General features: G+C 41.6%; 1 pseudogene; it reads right to left on the bottom strand.

The window, feature by feature from the left end:
* Positions 1 to 540: 540 nt before the first annotated feature.
* Positions 541 to 1,257, bottom strand: LOC116585578 (annotated as a pseudogene).
* Between the last annotated feature and the right edge of the window lie 16,385 nt (positions 1,258 to 17,642).

Here is a 17,642-nt window from a genome sequence, read left to right on the forward strand (position 1 = left end):
CCTACCACCTGTGTGTGAAAGCACGCTTTCCACCAAAATGTCTCCAGCCATCTTTGTCTCCAACGTGAAACCATGTTTCAAACTTCCTTTTTCAAACTTTCCTTTTTAATATTCGCAAATTCAGTTTAAGAATGCAATTTTTAAGAGACAGTGCAAATGTAACCTCACACTAGGTTTTTAACAATGAAAGAGTGAATTTATGTAAATGACACTGAGTAAAACCTGACTAATTCAAATTCATTGTGTGAAATCTGAGATAGCTCATGAGAGTTGGGTTGAAGTTTTTTTCCTTTTTTTAAGTAAGACAGTTGAAAATTTTATCTTCACATTTCACAATACAAATGAAAGTTGAAAATTGCCTTTTTTTTTTTTTTCTTTTTTGGTCCCTTGCACTACTCCCCTGCAAAAACTACTCTCTTTGATAGGAAGGGGATACAAGTCTTCCCTATCCTCCTGTTAGAAAACACCCAGTCACAGCACCATGATTTCCTGGTTACCTAGAACAAATATAAAATGAATATAAAGAGGTTCCTGCCTGTCCTATCTGTCTGGTAAAGTCATTCCTGACTGAGTGGACACCATCACGGGATGGGCAGGCGGTCTCATCTTTGGGGGTCCAGGCATCATTGGCATGTGGCCTCCCATAGGTGGTCTCATTCCAGAAGCAGGTGCCACTGGGATCATCCAGGAGTGTCCATCACTGGCATCATGGGAGGACCCCCCCTATGGGGCTCTGGCCTCATGCCAGGGCAAGGAGGAGCCGGGAGACTGGGGGGAGGTGGGATCATTGCCCTGCAGGAAGAGGAGCAGAGAATGGAGTAGGAGGTACCTCTCCTTGTTGAAATGCAGCGGTTGTTTTGTCCATCACGCTCTGAGCCTGCTCTTCCACACTTTCCCTTTCTTTTCTTTTCTTTTTTTCTTTTTTTTAAAAGATTTTATTTACTTATTTGACAGACAGAGATCACAAGTAGGCAGCGAGGCCGGCAGAGAGAGAGAAGGAAGCGGGCTCCCCACTGAGCAGAGAGCCCGATGTAGGGCTCCATCCCAGGACCCTGAGATCATGACCTGAGCCGAAGGCAGAGGCTTTAACCCACTGAGACACCCAGGCGCCCCATCTTCCACCCATTTCTGATAGTAGTCTTCACGTTCTCTTTGTGTTTCCTCCCACTGCCGTGTGTCTTTCTCATGGAGGGAGAGTCATGAGTGAAATATGTGTCACAGTAGTCACAATAAAACTTAGGCATGTTGCTCTGCAAGCCATTGGCTACTTCGTCCCAGGATTGAAGGTTTTTCTTTTTCTCCAAGATTGTATTTATTTATTTGTCAGAGTGAGAGAGCACAAGTAGGGGAAGCAGGGAGAGCCACAGGCAGAGGGAGAAGCAGGCTCTCTGCTGAGCAGGGAGCCCCATGCCTGGTTCCATCTCAAGACCCTGGGATCGCGACCTGAGCCGAAGGCAGATGCGTAACCCACTTAGCCACCCAGGTGTCCCCAGGGTTGAAGGTTTGTTTGTTTGAAATATAAAACATTTTATTTTTATCTGTTTTTCTAGTTTTTAGAAATGATAAAAATGTACTAGTTGTAAAATAAATTAAAATTCACCATATGGAAAATAAACATATAGATGTTTATCTTGTGCCAATGATTCTCATTAATATTTTTTTAATTTTTAATTTTTTAAATTTCTTTTCAGTGTTCCAGAATTCATTGTTTATGCACGATACCCAGAAATCCATGCCATATGTGCCGTCTATAATACCCACCACCTGGCTCACCCAACATCCCACCCCCCGCCCCTCCAAAACCCTCAGGTTGTTTTTCAGAGTCCATAGTCTCTCATGGTTCATCTCCCCCTCCGATTTCCCCCAACTCCCTTCTCCTCTCCATCTCCCCATATCCTCCGTGTCATTTCTTATGCTCCACAAATAAGTGAAACCATATGATAATTGACTCTCTCTGCTTGACTCATTTCACTCAGCATAATCTCCTCCAGTCCCATCTATTTGATAGAAAAGTTGGGTATTCATCCTTTCTGAGGGTTGAAGTTTTTGGTAATCTTTTTGTAAACTCTTTTTAAAAAGGTTAAGAGCCTAGATAATAATGCCATCTGTATAAATAAAATTGAAAATTGAAGAGGGACATTGATGATACTTATGAGGAAAAGCCTCACTATTTTGAAGAAAGAAGAATGGATTTATATATGTATAACTGGTATGTATGTATTTACTTATTTATTTTAAAGTCTCTTCAAAAAGTCCTTGGGAGTGCCACTGGATAATTCTTTGTTAGCCTAGTTTGTTCAAGTAATAAATGAATAATACATAAATACAACTGCATGCTTAATAGAATAAAACTACATGTGCAATAAGGTAGTATGAATGTACTCGAATTGAGAGAAAGAGAACAAAAGACATTTACATTATAACACTTAAAATGTGTAATAATGGAACTGAATAAATGTTGAAAACTGCAAAATGTCATCGAAATATCCAAGAAGAATTTGTTCTTAACATCTCCCAGGTGACACACTGCAGTGGAAGGATCTGGATCCCGAGGCCACACTTGGTGGTGGAGTAGGGGATTATATTGCCCCATGATATCCCTCAGTTCCTGCAGGGGCCCTTCTCCTATTGGTTGAGTGTGGTGTGGGAGTATGCCTCAATGTGGGGTGAATCACCTTTTAAAGAAAAATGCTTCTATTACCCACTGGGGAGCATGCCCACTAGTGCCCTGGCTTTTGACAGAAGGGGAAAAGCCAGTGAGGGCTGGTTTGTTCCTGAAAGGGAGGAAAATTGCTGGGATGTGTTTGGGAGATTGAGAGAGTGTCCAGGTGTGGAGCATTTAAGGCTTGAGGTGACCTTCCTTTATCTGCAATTCTTTAGTCCTCGCTAGATTCCTTAAATGCTGGGGGGAGAATGATATTTTCATTTGCTCCTTTGTTTTTGGAAACCAGTGAACAGTCAGGGTTTTGTGAGTGGTTTACACTGGAGATCCAGGCACGAATATAGGAGCTAGACATAAGAAGTCAGCCCTGTAGATTTTGCTTGATCCAGTTTGTGACAAAAAGCAAACCTTTGTTGGAGGTAATGACTCCTGTCTTGTGACGGAGCAAAACTATGAAAAGTAAGGGAGACCATGAAAACTTTAAATCCTGGGTGACTTCACAGAGCATCAAGCCAAACATCTTTTGAGAACTTCCTTATTTTAGAATTTTCCGTCTTATGAAATAATACAATCCCTTTATTTTATAAATCATTTGGAATAGAGTTGTCTGTTACTTTGGTAGAAACATCCTAACTGATACAAACAATAAGAAGAGTATTGTTACCCTGTGTGTAGACCATACTCTTTAGAGCTTAGGTCAGGAAGCTGTGAGTCAGCCAAATGGTTCTGGAAGAAACTGTTTCAGACCGGGAGGGTTTTCACTGCACTGGTCACAGAGCCAGACTCCTCACTGGATCATCATCTTGGCCTGGCTCCAGCTGCTTCCTAGCTCCCTAAAGACAAGAGGGAGTCACTAGAAAGAAGGTTTTGTTACTCTGCCTCTGTGCTCTTACCAGGAAAGACTGCTGTCAAAGGTGCTTTGAGAAGAGTTCCCAATTCCAGTTGGTTCAGGAATTTCCCAGCTTTTGTCCTGAAAGTCCTAAGTTTTGGAAAGCTCTTCTTCGGGGGTCGGTTGCCCTAGAGTCCTTTGGAACTTGTTGAGGGGCTACTGGTCAGGGACCTTGCAGGAAGGGGTGGTCTCTGGGACTAAGCACTAGTAGTAGGGCAGGTCCAAGGAGGCAGAATGGAAGCAAGTTTGGAAAGTGTGTTTTATATAGGACACTGACTCTTCTCTCATTTCAAACTGGATTCCAGGATCCCTTGATCCAAAGAAAGGACAGATCTGTCACTACTAAGTTTCCTGATCACAGTGAGGTATCAGGAGGCCAACAGACCTGGCTTCTTGTTCTGGGGACAGAGATAAAGGGATTAGAATAAGAGGTGCTGTGGGGTGGCCGCAGAGACTTGGCAGTGGAGTAGGTGTCTTCCTACCCCCACCTGCCACAGCAAGAAGCTGGCTGTTTAATTTGACTTTCTCCTGATAGGAAGCAAAGCACATTCCATCGTTCCTGATGCAAGAGACCATCCCTTTTTAAAAATAAATATGGGTGAGGCAAATTATGTTACCAAAAAGTTTCCACTGATTGCAACTCAAAATGTGTGTACATGAGGGAAAGACCCCTGTGGAAAGGTATGAAGAGATAAAGTAGTTCTGTGAACCACATCAGGAGCCACGGCCTGTCCTTTTGCAGGAGTTAGAAAATAAAGCAGTGACACTCTTTCATTATAGTAAAGGCCCTCCAAAACACGGGGGGGGGGGGGACACCTGCTGATGTAAATTCATAAAGAATAGAGCTGAAGAGGTAGAACTATCTACAGAATTGTCAGTAACAGCTGTGGAGGTAATGTTGGAACAGGACATGGAAGAACGGGCAGTTGACCTTTGACCTTGGTAGCTTCAACTCTTCATTCGGACATTTAACAGTTTTTTGTTTGTTTGTTTGTTTTGTTTTGTTTTTTACGAAAGAGTTCATGGTCACACAAGCTTGTGAACCACTGCTGCCCTTCCTTCCCCCTCTCTAGCAGGTACCCCCCTCTCTAGCATGTCTAACCGTTTCCAAATGTTATATAGTTAGATTCTGGTTTTATTTTAAATTGAGAAACGATTATTATCATCCCAGGGTAATAGTCAACCACTTTCAGAAATACTGCCTCAGAAAGTTTGTTTTTGAAAATAGTCCCAGTGAAAAGCTCAGAAAGGAATTTCCTTGAAATATTTTTAGAGGTAAAGGAGCATCTTCATTGGCGGACTTGCCTAAGGCAGTGTTTTGCCCCAACCCAGGGTTAGGGTCAGTACCAACTGGTCAGGAGACGTGTTCTTCCACTAAGACTCAAATTTGACATTGGAATACGTGGCCTTTCAGAAAAGAAGCATCGTATTCTTTCACTGGAGATCTGCGTGACTGAATCTCTGTGAATCTTCTTTTCGAACAGACATTTAAAATCCAAATCTTTAGAAATGCTGCCAAGAGTAGAAAAGGCAAGTGTGAAAATTAAAGTGGCCATTTGATGATCAGAGTATTTCAATTTAAAAAAAAATGTGTCACTTAAAACAGGCATTGAAATTCTGGAATTAAGAATAAAGATTATCACTTTGAGTAAGGACCCATTGGGAAAAGATTGCTATTTGTTTGGGAAAATGGTCAAACTGGTAAGATATAAATGTAGTTATTCCTACACGAACACTATACTATGCTTACAATTGCAAACCTGTTGAAAGGGCAAAACGTAGGAAAATTACTTCATAAATATTTCATAACTAGAGAACATTTTCGCTGAGCAACCTAAACATAGCCTTTTAGGTTAGAAGCGATATACTCTTTTTCATATGCTATAAATAGGTCATCCATCATTATCTGAGAACCTTGTTTTTGCACTGAGTTAAAAAAAAAAAAAAGGAGGGAATTTTATTCAGATGAGAGGAAACAACAAGCGTGGATTAAAAATATTCAGAAAAAGGGTATATTGCATTATCTTTAAAGACTTCTTATGAAGATTTGCTTTGATTGAATTGCCATTTCTAAGTTAAATGAAACACGGAAGAGGTTTGTTATCACTTGACTGAAGTTCTAGAAAAGCAGCTTGTCAGAGTTACAAGAGACAGAGAGGTGAGTGGACTTGTTAGCTTTGGGTGAAGCTATACGCTCTTTCTAAGGTAGCCACATCTGTACACGGTACCATGTCTGGGAAAATGGAGCATGGTCAGTTTTTCTTAGGCATTTCCCCATCTCCCAAAGTACTCTTCCTATCTATCTAAGTATCTCCACAGGGACTCAGGGGCTTTCAGTTCTCCAACAGATGAAGGTCCCTCTTTCCTATTTCTAGAGCAAAGGATTGGAAACAAAGTAATTGTAAAAAATAAGAAAACATAAAAAATAAATTCCGATGAAAAACAAGTCAATCATTAAAATGGTGATTTTGTTCTCTAAAGAAATGGTAAGTGAAAAAATATTGAAATTTTACGTGTTATATACTACTTATGTATACATTCTCTCTATATGTATATTTTCTCTGATTTCTCTCTCTCCATACATATATTTGAGTTACTTTTAATTTTATTTATTTTTTAAAGACTTCATGTATTTATTTGAGAGAGAGAGCATGAGTTGGGGTGGGGGCAGGGCAGAGGGAGAAGGAGAAGCAGGCTTCTCACTGAGCAGGGACCCTGACACCAGTCTCAATCTTAGGACCCTGGGATCATGACCTGAGCAGAGGGCAGACCCTTGACTGAGTCACCCAGGTGCCCCACTTTTAATTTAAAACACATTTATTTGAAAACATTCCACTGAACGCATTAAACATGAGTACCAACATGATCTCAGGATGCCTCATGTATGTGCAAAAATGTTGTTACACAAAATAGTCTTTTTTTTTTTTTAAGGTTTTATTTACTTATTTGAAAGACAGAGATCACAAGCAGGCAGAGAGGTAGGCAGAGAGATGGAAGGGGAATCAGGCTCTCTGAGGAGCAGAAAGCCTGATGTGGGGCTCGATCCCAGGACCCTGGGATCATGACCTGAGCTGAAGGCAGAGGCTTAACCCACTGAGCCATCCAGGCACCCCCAAAATAGTCTTTATACAAACATATTTGCACATACATGTGCACACACTAAAATGTTAATAGCAGTTTTCTTTTGGTATAATCATAGTTGATTTTTTGTCCTTTTTATGAGTTGTATTAATTCCAAAATGCCTACACAAATGTGGATTAGTTTCCTAACACAAAAAAATAAAAAATACTTGGAAATAATAAAACTATTTTCACTGTAGTCCATTTTTTTTTTTTTTTTTTTGAATCCCTGGTTTTTGCTAGAGGAACTGAATTTCCTTGGGCAATCATGTTAGTATCTGTGGTGCAGATCTGGAATTTTTTTGTCGAGAAGTCTGAAGACTAGACCTCACCCTCTGCTGATCAACTCTTGGACTGTTGAAAGTGTTTCTTGGCCTCTCTAGGCCTCATTGTTCTCATCAAGAAAAGAAGAGGTTTGGGGGGCAGAAAGATGCCCCCTGAGGTAACTCTCTGGTGAGTGTATGGCGGTGATTTCCCCAAGAAAGGTATGGTCACTGTCAGGGGCTTGTAAGCATTAATCCCAAGGGATACATTTAAACGATAGACATTTTTGTTGACATAACTGACAGTCCCTTACGTATCCCTCTAGGACGATGGTTCTCAAACTCGAGCCTGCATAGGAATCACCTGGAGCCTTGTTAGAGTGTAGACGGCTGGGCCCCAGCACGAAGTTTCTGATTCAGTGGGGCTGGGGTGGGGCCGGAGAAACTGCCTTTCAAACAGGTTCCAGGTCGTGCTGGTGGTCGGGAAGAAACCTGCCTCAAGGAAATATCCCGGGTAGGAGAAGGTGTTTTTCAGTTTCTGTAAGTGTTTTGAACTTCTTTTTCTCCCCCCTTCCAAAATTCTTAGAAAAGTGTTTTGAAGGTTTGAGAAACCTTGAGGATACCGTTGAGTCAAAATTTTAAAACACATTTCTTTAAAAAACAATGAAAACATGATTTCACCAGGTGCTGTAAGAAGGAGCAAATGAGGAGACTGATGGTTGGGGGGGGGGGCTTGGGTCGGAGGGCATGCGGGGAAGAGAATGTGTACTGTTTTCTGTGGGCTCCCATCTGCCACACAGAGCAGGTTCGTGGTTTCTCCAATGAATTAGACAAGGAAGTGGGAGGGCTTTCTCTGTGAAGCATGTTTATTTTTTATTTCTTTGAGAGAGCGAGAGAGCAAATCGAGCACACGCTGAGCAGGGCGCCCGATGGGGGCTCGGTCCCAGGACCCTGGGATCATGATCTGAGCCGAAGGCAGATGCTTAACCTCCTGAGCCACCCAGGCGTCCCCGTAAAGCAGGTTTAACCTGAATACCAAGATGGTCTCAGGATGTCTCAGTTACTTGCTTGGTCCACAGTAAGCCCTCACAGACAGTTTCCCTTTCTTTTTACTCTGCTTACCAAATCCCAAATCAATGGCAGCCGGTTGGTGTGCATGTGAGACTCAAGCAAACCCAGACAGGGACGCTGACAGGGCAGCCTCCTCTGCCTGTGGAACCAGTCTACATTCCAGAAATAAATCATGAATTGTCACTTCTCATATCTTCTTCACATACCACTCTGTCTGCCTGGAATGTCTCAGACAAAGCGACTTTCTTCATTTTCTGTTCTGCTAGCCCTCTGTAAGTGACTTCACTCTAGGACTGAGCGCATCCTACCCTCCCTGGCACGCTATGCGGCTTCCTCTGGGGAACTGAAGATATCTTGGGTACACAGCTGGCCTTGGGTTCATCTCTGCATCTCCAGCAACTGATAGATCCTTTGGCAAATGTTTTCTGTTGAAAATACGTCCACGGATATTCACAGGCAAAATTTTATCTTTAATGTAAGTAAAAGGATCAATAAGACAAGGCCAAATTAAAAAATAGTGACCTTAAGACACTGCTCTTTATTCTGGTCGGTACTAATTCTTAATAATATGAGGATGTGTTATTTTTAAAATTGTTCTCCCCAAATAATTAAAGGACATTCAGCCTCTGTAAGTTTTAAGAATATTTGGATGCCTCGTCTCATGTCAAACATGGATTTATCTGTCCTGTTACTTAGACAATATTGCAAAGGTGCGTTGACTGAAGTTCTCAAACCCCCAGAGTGGAAAAGTGACTTGTATTTATTTATAGTAGTTTTGACTCTCAAAGTCCCGCTGAGCTGAACTATTTGCCTTTTCAGTCTGCAGTACACGAAGCGCGCTTTGGGGAATGAATCGGACACTATTACAGGTAGATCAAGGAGGGAGTTATTTCAGGCAGCCAAGGTGGTTCTGCCTTTAGTAGGAGTTAAAGCAGTGTTATTTGCCAAGCTTTCCTAAAAACGGCATATAACCTCAGAGACGAGAAAGCAAGGTGGTCATGATCTGATTGATTTCCAGGTGAGACACGATGAAGGGTCATTGTCCTAAATATACTTAAGAAAGGATCTATTAACTTTTTACCTGGATGACTTTCAGGGGTTTTGATGCTGCTGTAGGCTAGCTATATTAGTCCATGCTAAAACAGGAAACTAAAAAGGAAGTTTTGAATGAATCTCCAGGTGATAGATAACAGTATGATCTGTGAGACAGAGCATCGTGTAGGAATTTCCAAGTAAGTGTCCAAAAATCAGTTACATATACATCAGTTATAGGATTCTATATCTCATCCACCTCCAGGATTTAAAAAATCAGTTATTTAGGATCAAGGAGAATTTATGAGGAGGATGTCCTTAGAGACCTAGCCCCTAAGGGGAAAAAGTTCTGTGTAGCTACTTCTCTGTAGGCCAAGTCAAGAGACAGGGGCTTCAAGACTTCCATACTATCTATCACTTGGAGAACTTGATATGTTTCCCCAAAAGTTAGGAGGACACAGTGCACTGGTGTCTGACCCTTACCTAGGAAATTTCAGAGTGAGAGGTGGGCTGATGATGTACTACGGTCTGATTGAGCCTATGGGTTGGGATAAAATGCTCAGGTCAAGATGAGAGGGACTGAACATGACCTCAAGTTAGAGCTCTGTGAGCTCTCTCCGTGGCAGAATCCACATAACTCAGGAAGTAAAATCTCAGAGCAAACAACCCAAGCCTCAAGGACAACAGCTACCCCAGTACTAGGATTCAGTCCACACAATGGTCTGCTCCAAACCAGAAGTGATGGGCTAAAGGCAGGATCAGAAAGCAGGTCAGTCAGGTCACTAGTTTTTAAGATATGTTAAGATATGCTTGGGATAAGGCAGGACCAGTTACTTCAGGTTTCCATATGCAACCTCTTACATAATGATGGAAACATTAATGCGTCCCATTCCTGCTGAAGAAAGCAGTGACCTCTAGAGTGGAAATTAGAACAACAGCAGTGGGGTGCCTGGGTGGCTCAGTGGGTTAAGCCTCTGTCTTCGGCTCAGGTCATGGTCTTGGGGTCCTGGGATGGAGTCCCACATCGGGCTCTCTGCTTGGCAAGGAGCCTGCTTCTTCCTCTCTCTCTCTCTGCCTGCCTCTCTGCCTACTTGTGATCTCTGCCTGTCAAATAAATAAAACAACAACAGCGATCACAACATGGAACCAAACAGCCAATAAACAAAAACTGCATGCTGGCAGATCAGACATCACTAAACATTGAACACATTTAAAAAGTGACAGTTAGGATAGAGACCAGATCATAGGTTTGACCTGTGACACCCACATCCACATGTTGTGGTTTAGCCTTGTGCCTGAGACTCGTTGACTCACATGGTTTGGCTCTAAGTTCATTCTTCCCGCCTTGTGGAGTCTTCTCTCTAACACCTTATCCAAAAGTCTTACTTGCTTGCTTCACAGGGGAGCACAAGAGTGGGGCATTTCAACCAAAGCCCTGTAAATTTAGAAAATAAGAATCCCTTATTTAAATGAAGTTTGGTTAAAAAGTGTAACTGAATTCGATGGATGTCTAGTTCCAACTAGAAATTATTTACAAAGCGCTGGGAAGGACCCTGAGTCTGTTGACACATGAGATTCGCATGACAAGACTTGAATTGTCCATTACATGTTAGATGGAGAAGGTGAAGGTGACATTTTCAAAACCATGACTATAATACTTAAGTTAAATATAAACTTATTCTCTATCTTATCATGAAAGTGTATATTTGTCTCTGTTTGCTATGAAGGGCATTCAGCTTTCTTAAAATATTATAATGCTGATTTCAGTAGTTTCAAAGATTATTGATTTGTAGCTCCAGACTAGACTCTGATATACATAGAAACTCAACTTATTAGAATGTATGTTGCAGAAAACTGGTTTTGTTTTCTTTTTCCACTTAAAGTTGTAAACTAGTTTTTCATGAGAGGTTGATTCACCATGGAGATTAAGTTGGTAATAATTAACTGATGCTATAATTAATCCAACTCAGATTAGCCCAAATAGCAAAAAGAAAAAAGAAAGACTGAGTAGATTTTCTTAAAATTAGGAACACAGTTAAAGGCATAACTCTTCTTTGTGATATTTATTTACGACTAAAATGAGAAATCTATTAACCTATTAACTTTGAAACACTTTGAGAATCTCAATTTAGTTTCTTTAGCTAACTGTAACCTTTACTGCTTTTGATTCAACCTGGTCTACCTTAAGAGTGGGACAATAGCAGATCTGACCTAGAGATTTCATTGACTCGTTTGGGCTTCCCTACTTATCAACTATTCAGAATTCTTCTTTATTGCAATTTATAGATAATTCAACTCAAAATGACTCCAGCATATGATTTTATTAACTCCTATCACCTCAGTCTAGGCAATATGTGAGGTAAAATCCAGTGTTTGTAGAATGACATTAGGATCGGTTCTCTTCATCCTGGAGTGTTTTCCTCTATGTTGGCTTCATTCTCAGGCAGCTTCTTCCCACAGTATGGCGGCTAGCAGGAGCAGGTCTAGACTTAGATTTTGGGCAGTCTAGCAGTCTCAGTGGAAAGAGAACTTCTTCCCTAGTAGTTCTGGTAAAAGCTCTGTCTCTCAAGGGTTCTAGGTTTGGACTGGCACGGTTTGGGTTCCTCAAGCCAATCACTTTTCCGAGGGCTTTGGTGCTCCAATTGGCAAGTTCTACCTAGGTCACATCTCCCTTCCCCACCAACAGATGGAGGACCAACCCCACTGGTCAGGTAGACCTAGAGTGAATATATGCAGACTTTGGGGTAGAGGGGGTGTTTTAAGTGTAGCCAAGTTCTCCTTCATATGTGGACAGCCTTGTCAGGTCTGTTCCTCTTTTATTCTTTTCTTCCTGGGTGGGGTTTCTCAGTGGCACACACTGTGCCTACACATTGGACACCTAGCTCCTATCTCCTCCATTCCTTTCTCATATCTAAGCCCTCTAGCTTCACAATCATAACCCCATGTTGGGAGATCCGGGGCACTTGAACTTGAAAAAATACTGGTGCTGGAAAGAAGATCCAATGGAAGAAAGATCCAGTTTCTTCAACAAATGGTATTGGGAAAACCGGACAGCCACATGCAGAAGAATGAAACTGGACCCCTTTCTTATACCATACACTAAAACAAATTCAAAATGGATGAAAGATCCAAATGTGAGAGAGTAATCCATCAAAATCCTAAAGGAGAACATAGGCAGCAACCTCTTTGTCGTCATCCACTGCAACGACTTGCTAGACATGTCTCCGGAGGCAACGGAAATAAAAAATACTGGTGCCTAAGCCCCACCCCCAGAGATTCTGATTCACTCGTCTAAAGTAGAACCCTTTCAGTCGTGCTTTTTTAAAGCTTCCTAGGAGATTTTGATGTACAGGTGAGGTTGAGAGCTGCTGTTTCAAGGGAAACTTGATGTTGGGAAGAACCTGTCCATTCTGCACACAGAGGAAGAAAGAAGTTTGGACACTAACCTGCCTCAGGGGGGTTGCATTTTGACCACATCCAACTGTTATGCTAGAGCAATGGAACACTAATAGGGACATGTCTGTCACTTACCAGCGTTTGGAGAATGGTCACGATCTTCTCCTGGTTCTAGAAGAAGCAATACCAGAAGGGGTCCCTCCTTTTGCCCTTGCCTATGGTTCACCCAGTTTCTAATCAACCTGATGATATGAGCCACCAAACAGATGTTGGTCATTGCTTTGAAACAGAGGTGTTTCAAAGTGCAGGCTTCTCTGTGTGTATGTGTTATGTACGTGTGTTTCCTTCACCAAAAAAAAAATGATTCACTCGAAGAGGAAGAGATCTTGACCTTTGGGTTTTCATACTGATTGTTTTTGCATTTTCTCTGCCACAGGATGAAACTGTCATTGCTTGGCTCTAGAGAACGAAGTTGTATATTTTCTGCTACATGAATCATTATAAACAACAGCTTTGGAAAGGCACTCTAGGGCCAGTAATTATACTGATGAAACAGAAAGACTGTATTCCAAGTGAGGTTAATTTTAGCAGAAGTCAGATAAAAATGTTGTCACCTCATAGCAAACACGCTGGCAATGGAGCCAAAACCATTGGTGGCAGTGACCGGTTGTCTGTGCTGAGCAGTCTCCAGACTCACCACAGAAGGCAGTCTGGACCTCTTGACAACCCTCAGTGGCCTAAATTTTGAAGTAGATTTATTAAGCTGATTATATAATAAGCCTTAGAAAGAAATCACAAGTGGAAATTAATCCTGAGTTAGAAGTGTAACAAAGAATATAGAACGCTGAAAATTTGATGTGTGTGTGTGTGTGTGTGTGTGTGTGTGTGTGTTGGGGTGGGGAAAGGCTCGTGGATCTATGTAACTCATTACTGATCCACACTGAAGACGTTTATTTCTCCATGAAGTAAGCTAGTCTGTGAAAAAGACCCCCAAATGGAGAAAAATAATGTTGCACCTTATGGTGAGTGCAAAGTTTTGATGTCTCTTAAAAAAAAAAAAATTCATGTTTAAATTTTGTTTAGAATTCTGTTTTCTACAAAGAATACACAGGTCTTTTAAGGAACCACTTCAGCTCCGTGTAGCCCGTGTCTCAACTCAGTTTGCAGAAATGAGTGTTAGTGGATAATTAAACAAATGAGTCCTTTTGAAAAGAAAATTAAGGCTTAAAAAACCAAAGAGATTTGGTAAAGAAGTCTGCCACTGAGGAGAACTGTGGCACAAGAGGAAAGGTGTTATATTCTCATTGGAAAGATGCCACATGCAGCCATTTCTTTTCCTTTTTTTCTCATGTGGAGAAAAGCAGCAGAAATTCTAACCACTAAAAGCTTGAGTATAAAATAAGTTCTTCCCAATGATTTGTTTGAAGCATTTAAGCCAGAGAAATACATTGACCTGGTATCTGACCTAGAGATTAGAGATCAGTGGACAGATAAGCAATTTCACTAGTACGGAAAAAAAAAATCCTTGCTTAAATTAGCTTAATTAACAAGAGAATGAATTGAACCCTGGTACTGAGATATTCATGGATGGAGGCACTATTTTCAGAATGTACTACATAAAGGGACTTTTAGGAAATTGCTGGAGGTGTGGGACTTTCCTACTCTCTCCCACACACCTGTCCATTCCTTGCTTCTAACTGTTCCAGGCTAATTTGAATCTGCGTCAGTTTCTTTCTGTGTGTCAGGCAAGATGGCCATTCACAGCGTTTTTGCTAAATAACCATGGTAGGAAGAGAGGAATCTCTCAACATCCATATACCAACCTTAGAAAATTCTCTCATTGTCTCTGATTGGGCTGTACACTCATTCTTCAGAAATCTCTGTGGCCAGGGCTATTGCGATCCCAACTGACACAGTGTGGTAGGCCGAATTCCTGGAATTAGTGAATGTGCTACCATACTAAACAAAAGGGACTTTGCAGATGTGATTAAGGATTTTGTGGTGGGGAAGTTATCCAGTGTTAGTTTGCTAGGCCCAATGTAGTCACAAGTTTCCTTATAAGGGGGAGGCAGGAGGGGCAGAGTCAGAGAGGATCATGTTGAAAGACATACTGAGAATACAAACAGCAGAAGTTAGACTATGGGGAAAATCCATAAGACAGACAACCTAGTTTCCTTAGCAATAAAATTGCAAGGAAAAAATAATTAGATATAGTAGGAACCTATAAATTATTAAAGACTTAAGAGTCATATTAACTAAATGGAATTATGTGCTTTGGATCCAAATTCCAATAAAAGAAGCTTTAAAAAATAATATAGGCCAGTTGTAGAAATACGAACACATAATGAATATTTGATAATATTAAGGAATTATTGTTGATTGGTTTGGGTTTGATGATGAAAATATAGTTGTATTTTTAAAAGGAGCATCTGTATTTTTGAGACATGAAGTAAAATATTGGTAAATAAAATGGTCTGATGCTTAGGATTTACCTCAAAATAATCTGTTGGGTGTAGGGAAGTGGGAAGAAGTTTAGAAGAAACAAAAACTTGCATGATAGTTTTTTGAAGCTCTGTGATGTGTGAGTGGGGAAGTGGAGTACATTCTGTCTTCTTTAGTATGTACAGTGATGAGTCTGACTCCGTATTTTGGTGTTTGACTGCCAACATTTACGTGTCACCTTCCCTCTTCCTGTCTTGCCCCCACATCTCTACCAGCTGATAAGAAAACCTTCTCTCCTTTGGCACTTGCAGGAGATTTAAGCTCCTGACTGCAATAAAAACCTGGGCCAGTCTCCTTTCTTTGCTCCATCAAGCCACTCCAAACCTGCCTGAGAGGCCTGTCCTCTCCCCCAGAGAACTCAAGCAGACAGCCAGTTGGACAGAAGTGTGGGTGGCCTGGGGACTCCACTTATAGCCGGTGTGTGAAGTGTGTGTGGTTGGGTACTGGGCTTTTCAACCTGTGGGGTCTGTGCTAAGTCTGGGTGGTCGGTGTCCGAATTCACCACAGTCTGTACCACAGCAGTTGGTGTCAGAATAACTCCTTATTCACTTCTCATACAGGGACATCATCCTATCCATCTTTTCCATTTCCAAATATACCTCATAGAATGACTGGGAGGTTTCCTTTACACAAGAAAAATATGAAAATTTGGGTAGATCAGAAATCTTAAAAGCAATGAGATGATTCTAGTAAGCAAGCCATCTTTGGGGAAACAAGACGCAGTTTCTCAGAGGAAGGGAGACTACCATTACCCTGACTTAGCTCAAGCACTGATCACTCTTAGACAGACAAGTCTACAGCTGTTTTATGCACCGAAGATTTCAATTGCTAAAAGTAGTTTGTAGCTGGAAGCAAAGAAACATAAATTAATCTAACCATGCAATTAGCATTTATTTATGTATTTATTTATTTATTTATTAAAAGGTTTATTCATTTATTTTGGAAAGAGAGAGAGAAAGTGAGAGAGAGAGAGGAAGTGCCTACAAGTGGGTGGGGGGAGAGGCAGATGGAGAGACTCTCAAGCAGACTCCCCGATGAGTGAGGAGCCTGACATGGGGCTTGATCTCACCACCCTGAGACCATGACCTGAGACAAAAATCAGGAGTTGGATGCTTAACCAACTGAGCCACCCAGGTGCTCCACAACGTGTATTTATTAAGTGTCCACTATGCCAGACACAGTTGGAAGCACTGGAGATCCATTTGGTCAAGGCTAAATGTAGCCTCTGCCCTTATGCAGCTTATAGTGTAAAAGGAGGTTGAGTGGGGGGAGCTAGACCCAAAAAAGTGAGCTCGTCTTTTAACATCTGAAATTTTGATAAGTGCCATAAAGAAAATAAAAAAGAAACGGAAAGAGCGTAACTAGAAATAATGACCTCGGTGATGATCAGCCAGCTATGTAAGGAACAGAAGAAAAGGGGGGCCAGTTTTTGTGTGTGTAAGCCCTGTTTACTTGCTCAGGTCCCCATGCTTAGAAGGGTCCCATGCTTGGTGTAAAGCTTTGCTGTCACCAACTTGAAATTATTAATGAGTTTTGAATAAGAACACATGCTTTTTAATTTTGCAGTGGACCTTGAAAGAGTGTAGCTGGTCTGGGGAAAAGTGTTTCAATCAGGAAAAAACAGCATGTGCTCAGACTTGAGGAAGGGAAGAACAGGTTGTATGAGGACCACTGAAAGAATGCCAAGAAGGAGAAGGAGAGCCGAGTGGCAGGAAGTGAGGTCGGAGGAGGCAGAAGATCTGGCAGCTGAGGAAGTAGACTCTTGCCACTGCCATAAACTCAAGTGTTTCCACTGGCCTTTCCTTAGGAAGTTCTCTGGAGCAGTGGATGCTTTTCAGATAACCCATCACCAAACTGGGTCTCAAGCCCTGGGACACAGGTCAACAAGAGATAACAAAGGTGGGAAGACAGCTAGTGCCTTGAGGCTTCCCGTTGATATTCTCATGTCCCAGCAGAGGGATGCTGGATCCAGAGGGAGAGCTCGCTGGGGCCATTGCTGAGATTTAGCCTTTGAAGCATCCCGTCAGGACCTCAGGAAGGGTTACACATCTAGTAGAGGGATCTGCAAAATGCCTAGGAATTATTTTTCTCTATGTTCTTGCTTTAATGTAATATTTCAAGTCCTGTATTATTTCTTTGTAGAAAATCTGTCATTCTTACAGAGTCTACTCTGGTGTGCCGAGTAAAAGAGAGGCATTTATAATGTGGGTTGACTATTACTAAGTTACAAATACCAAATAGTGCCATCAAGTGATGAGCACCTGAAATCGTTTGTAAGTTTCAGGTGTTTTGCATTATATCTCCAACAGGACATTCTAGACCCTTTTATTGTGTTGAAAGCAGCTATTTTTTATTTCTCTAAAATTTCGAGGTCACCAGGTGCCCTTTCTTAGAATTGGTAGGGGAAGTGAAAGTTGCTACCTGTTACTCTTTTCCCCCCCCTCCCCCATGTGTGAATCCAAAAAAGACTTAAAGACCCTTGAAAAGGAGGCACAAGGAGGTAGGAAGTTCATGTTGGAATCACCTTACAAGGTATCTATCTAACAGTATCTAAATAGGAGGTCCCTTATCAGTGAGGTCCCCTAGGTAAATGGTCCTCCTGAGGTCCCTAGCCTTAGATAAGGGAGACAGGCAGATGTAGTGATTGGAACTGGTACAAGATGGTATTGGTAGGTTGCTTAACTTGTATACCCTCTGTACCTGCTCC

This window comes from Mustela erminea, chromosome 3, assembly GCF_009829155.1.
Source record: "Mustela erminea isolate mMusErm1 chromosome 3, mMusErm1.Pri, whole genome shotgun sequence".
Classification (NCBI taxonomy): domain Eukaryota; kingdom Metazoa; phylum Chordata; class Mammalia; order Carnivora; family Mustelidae; genus Mustela; species Mustela erminea.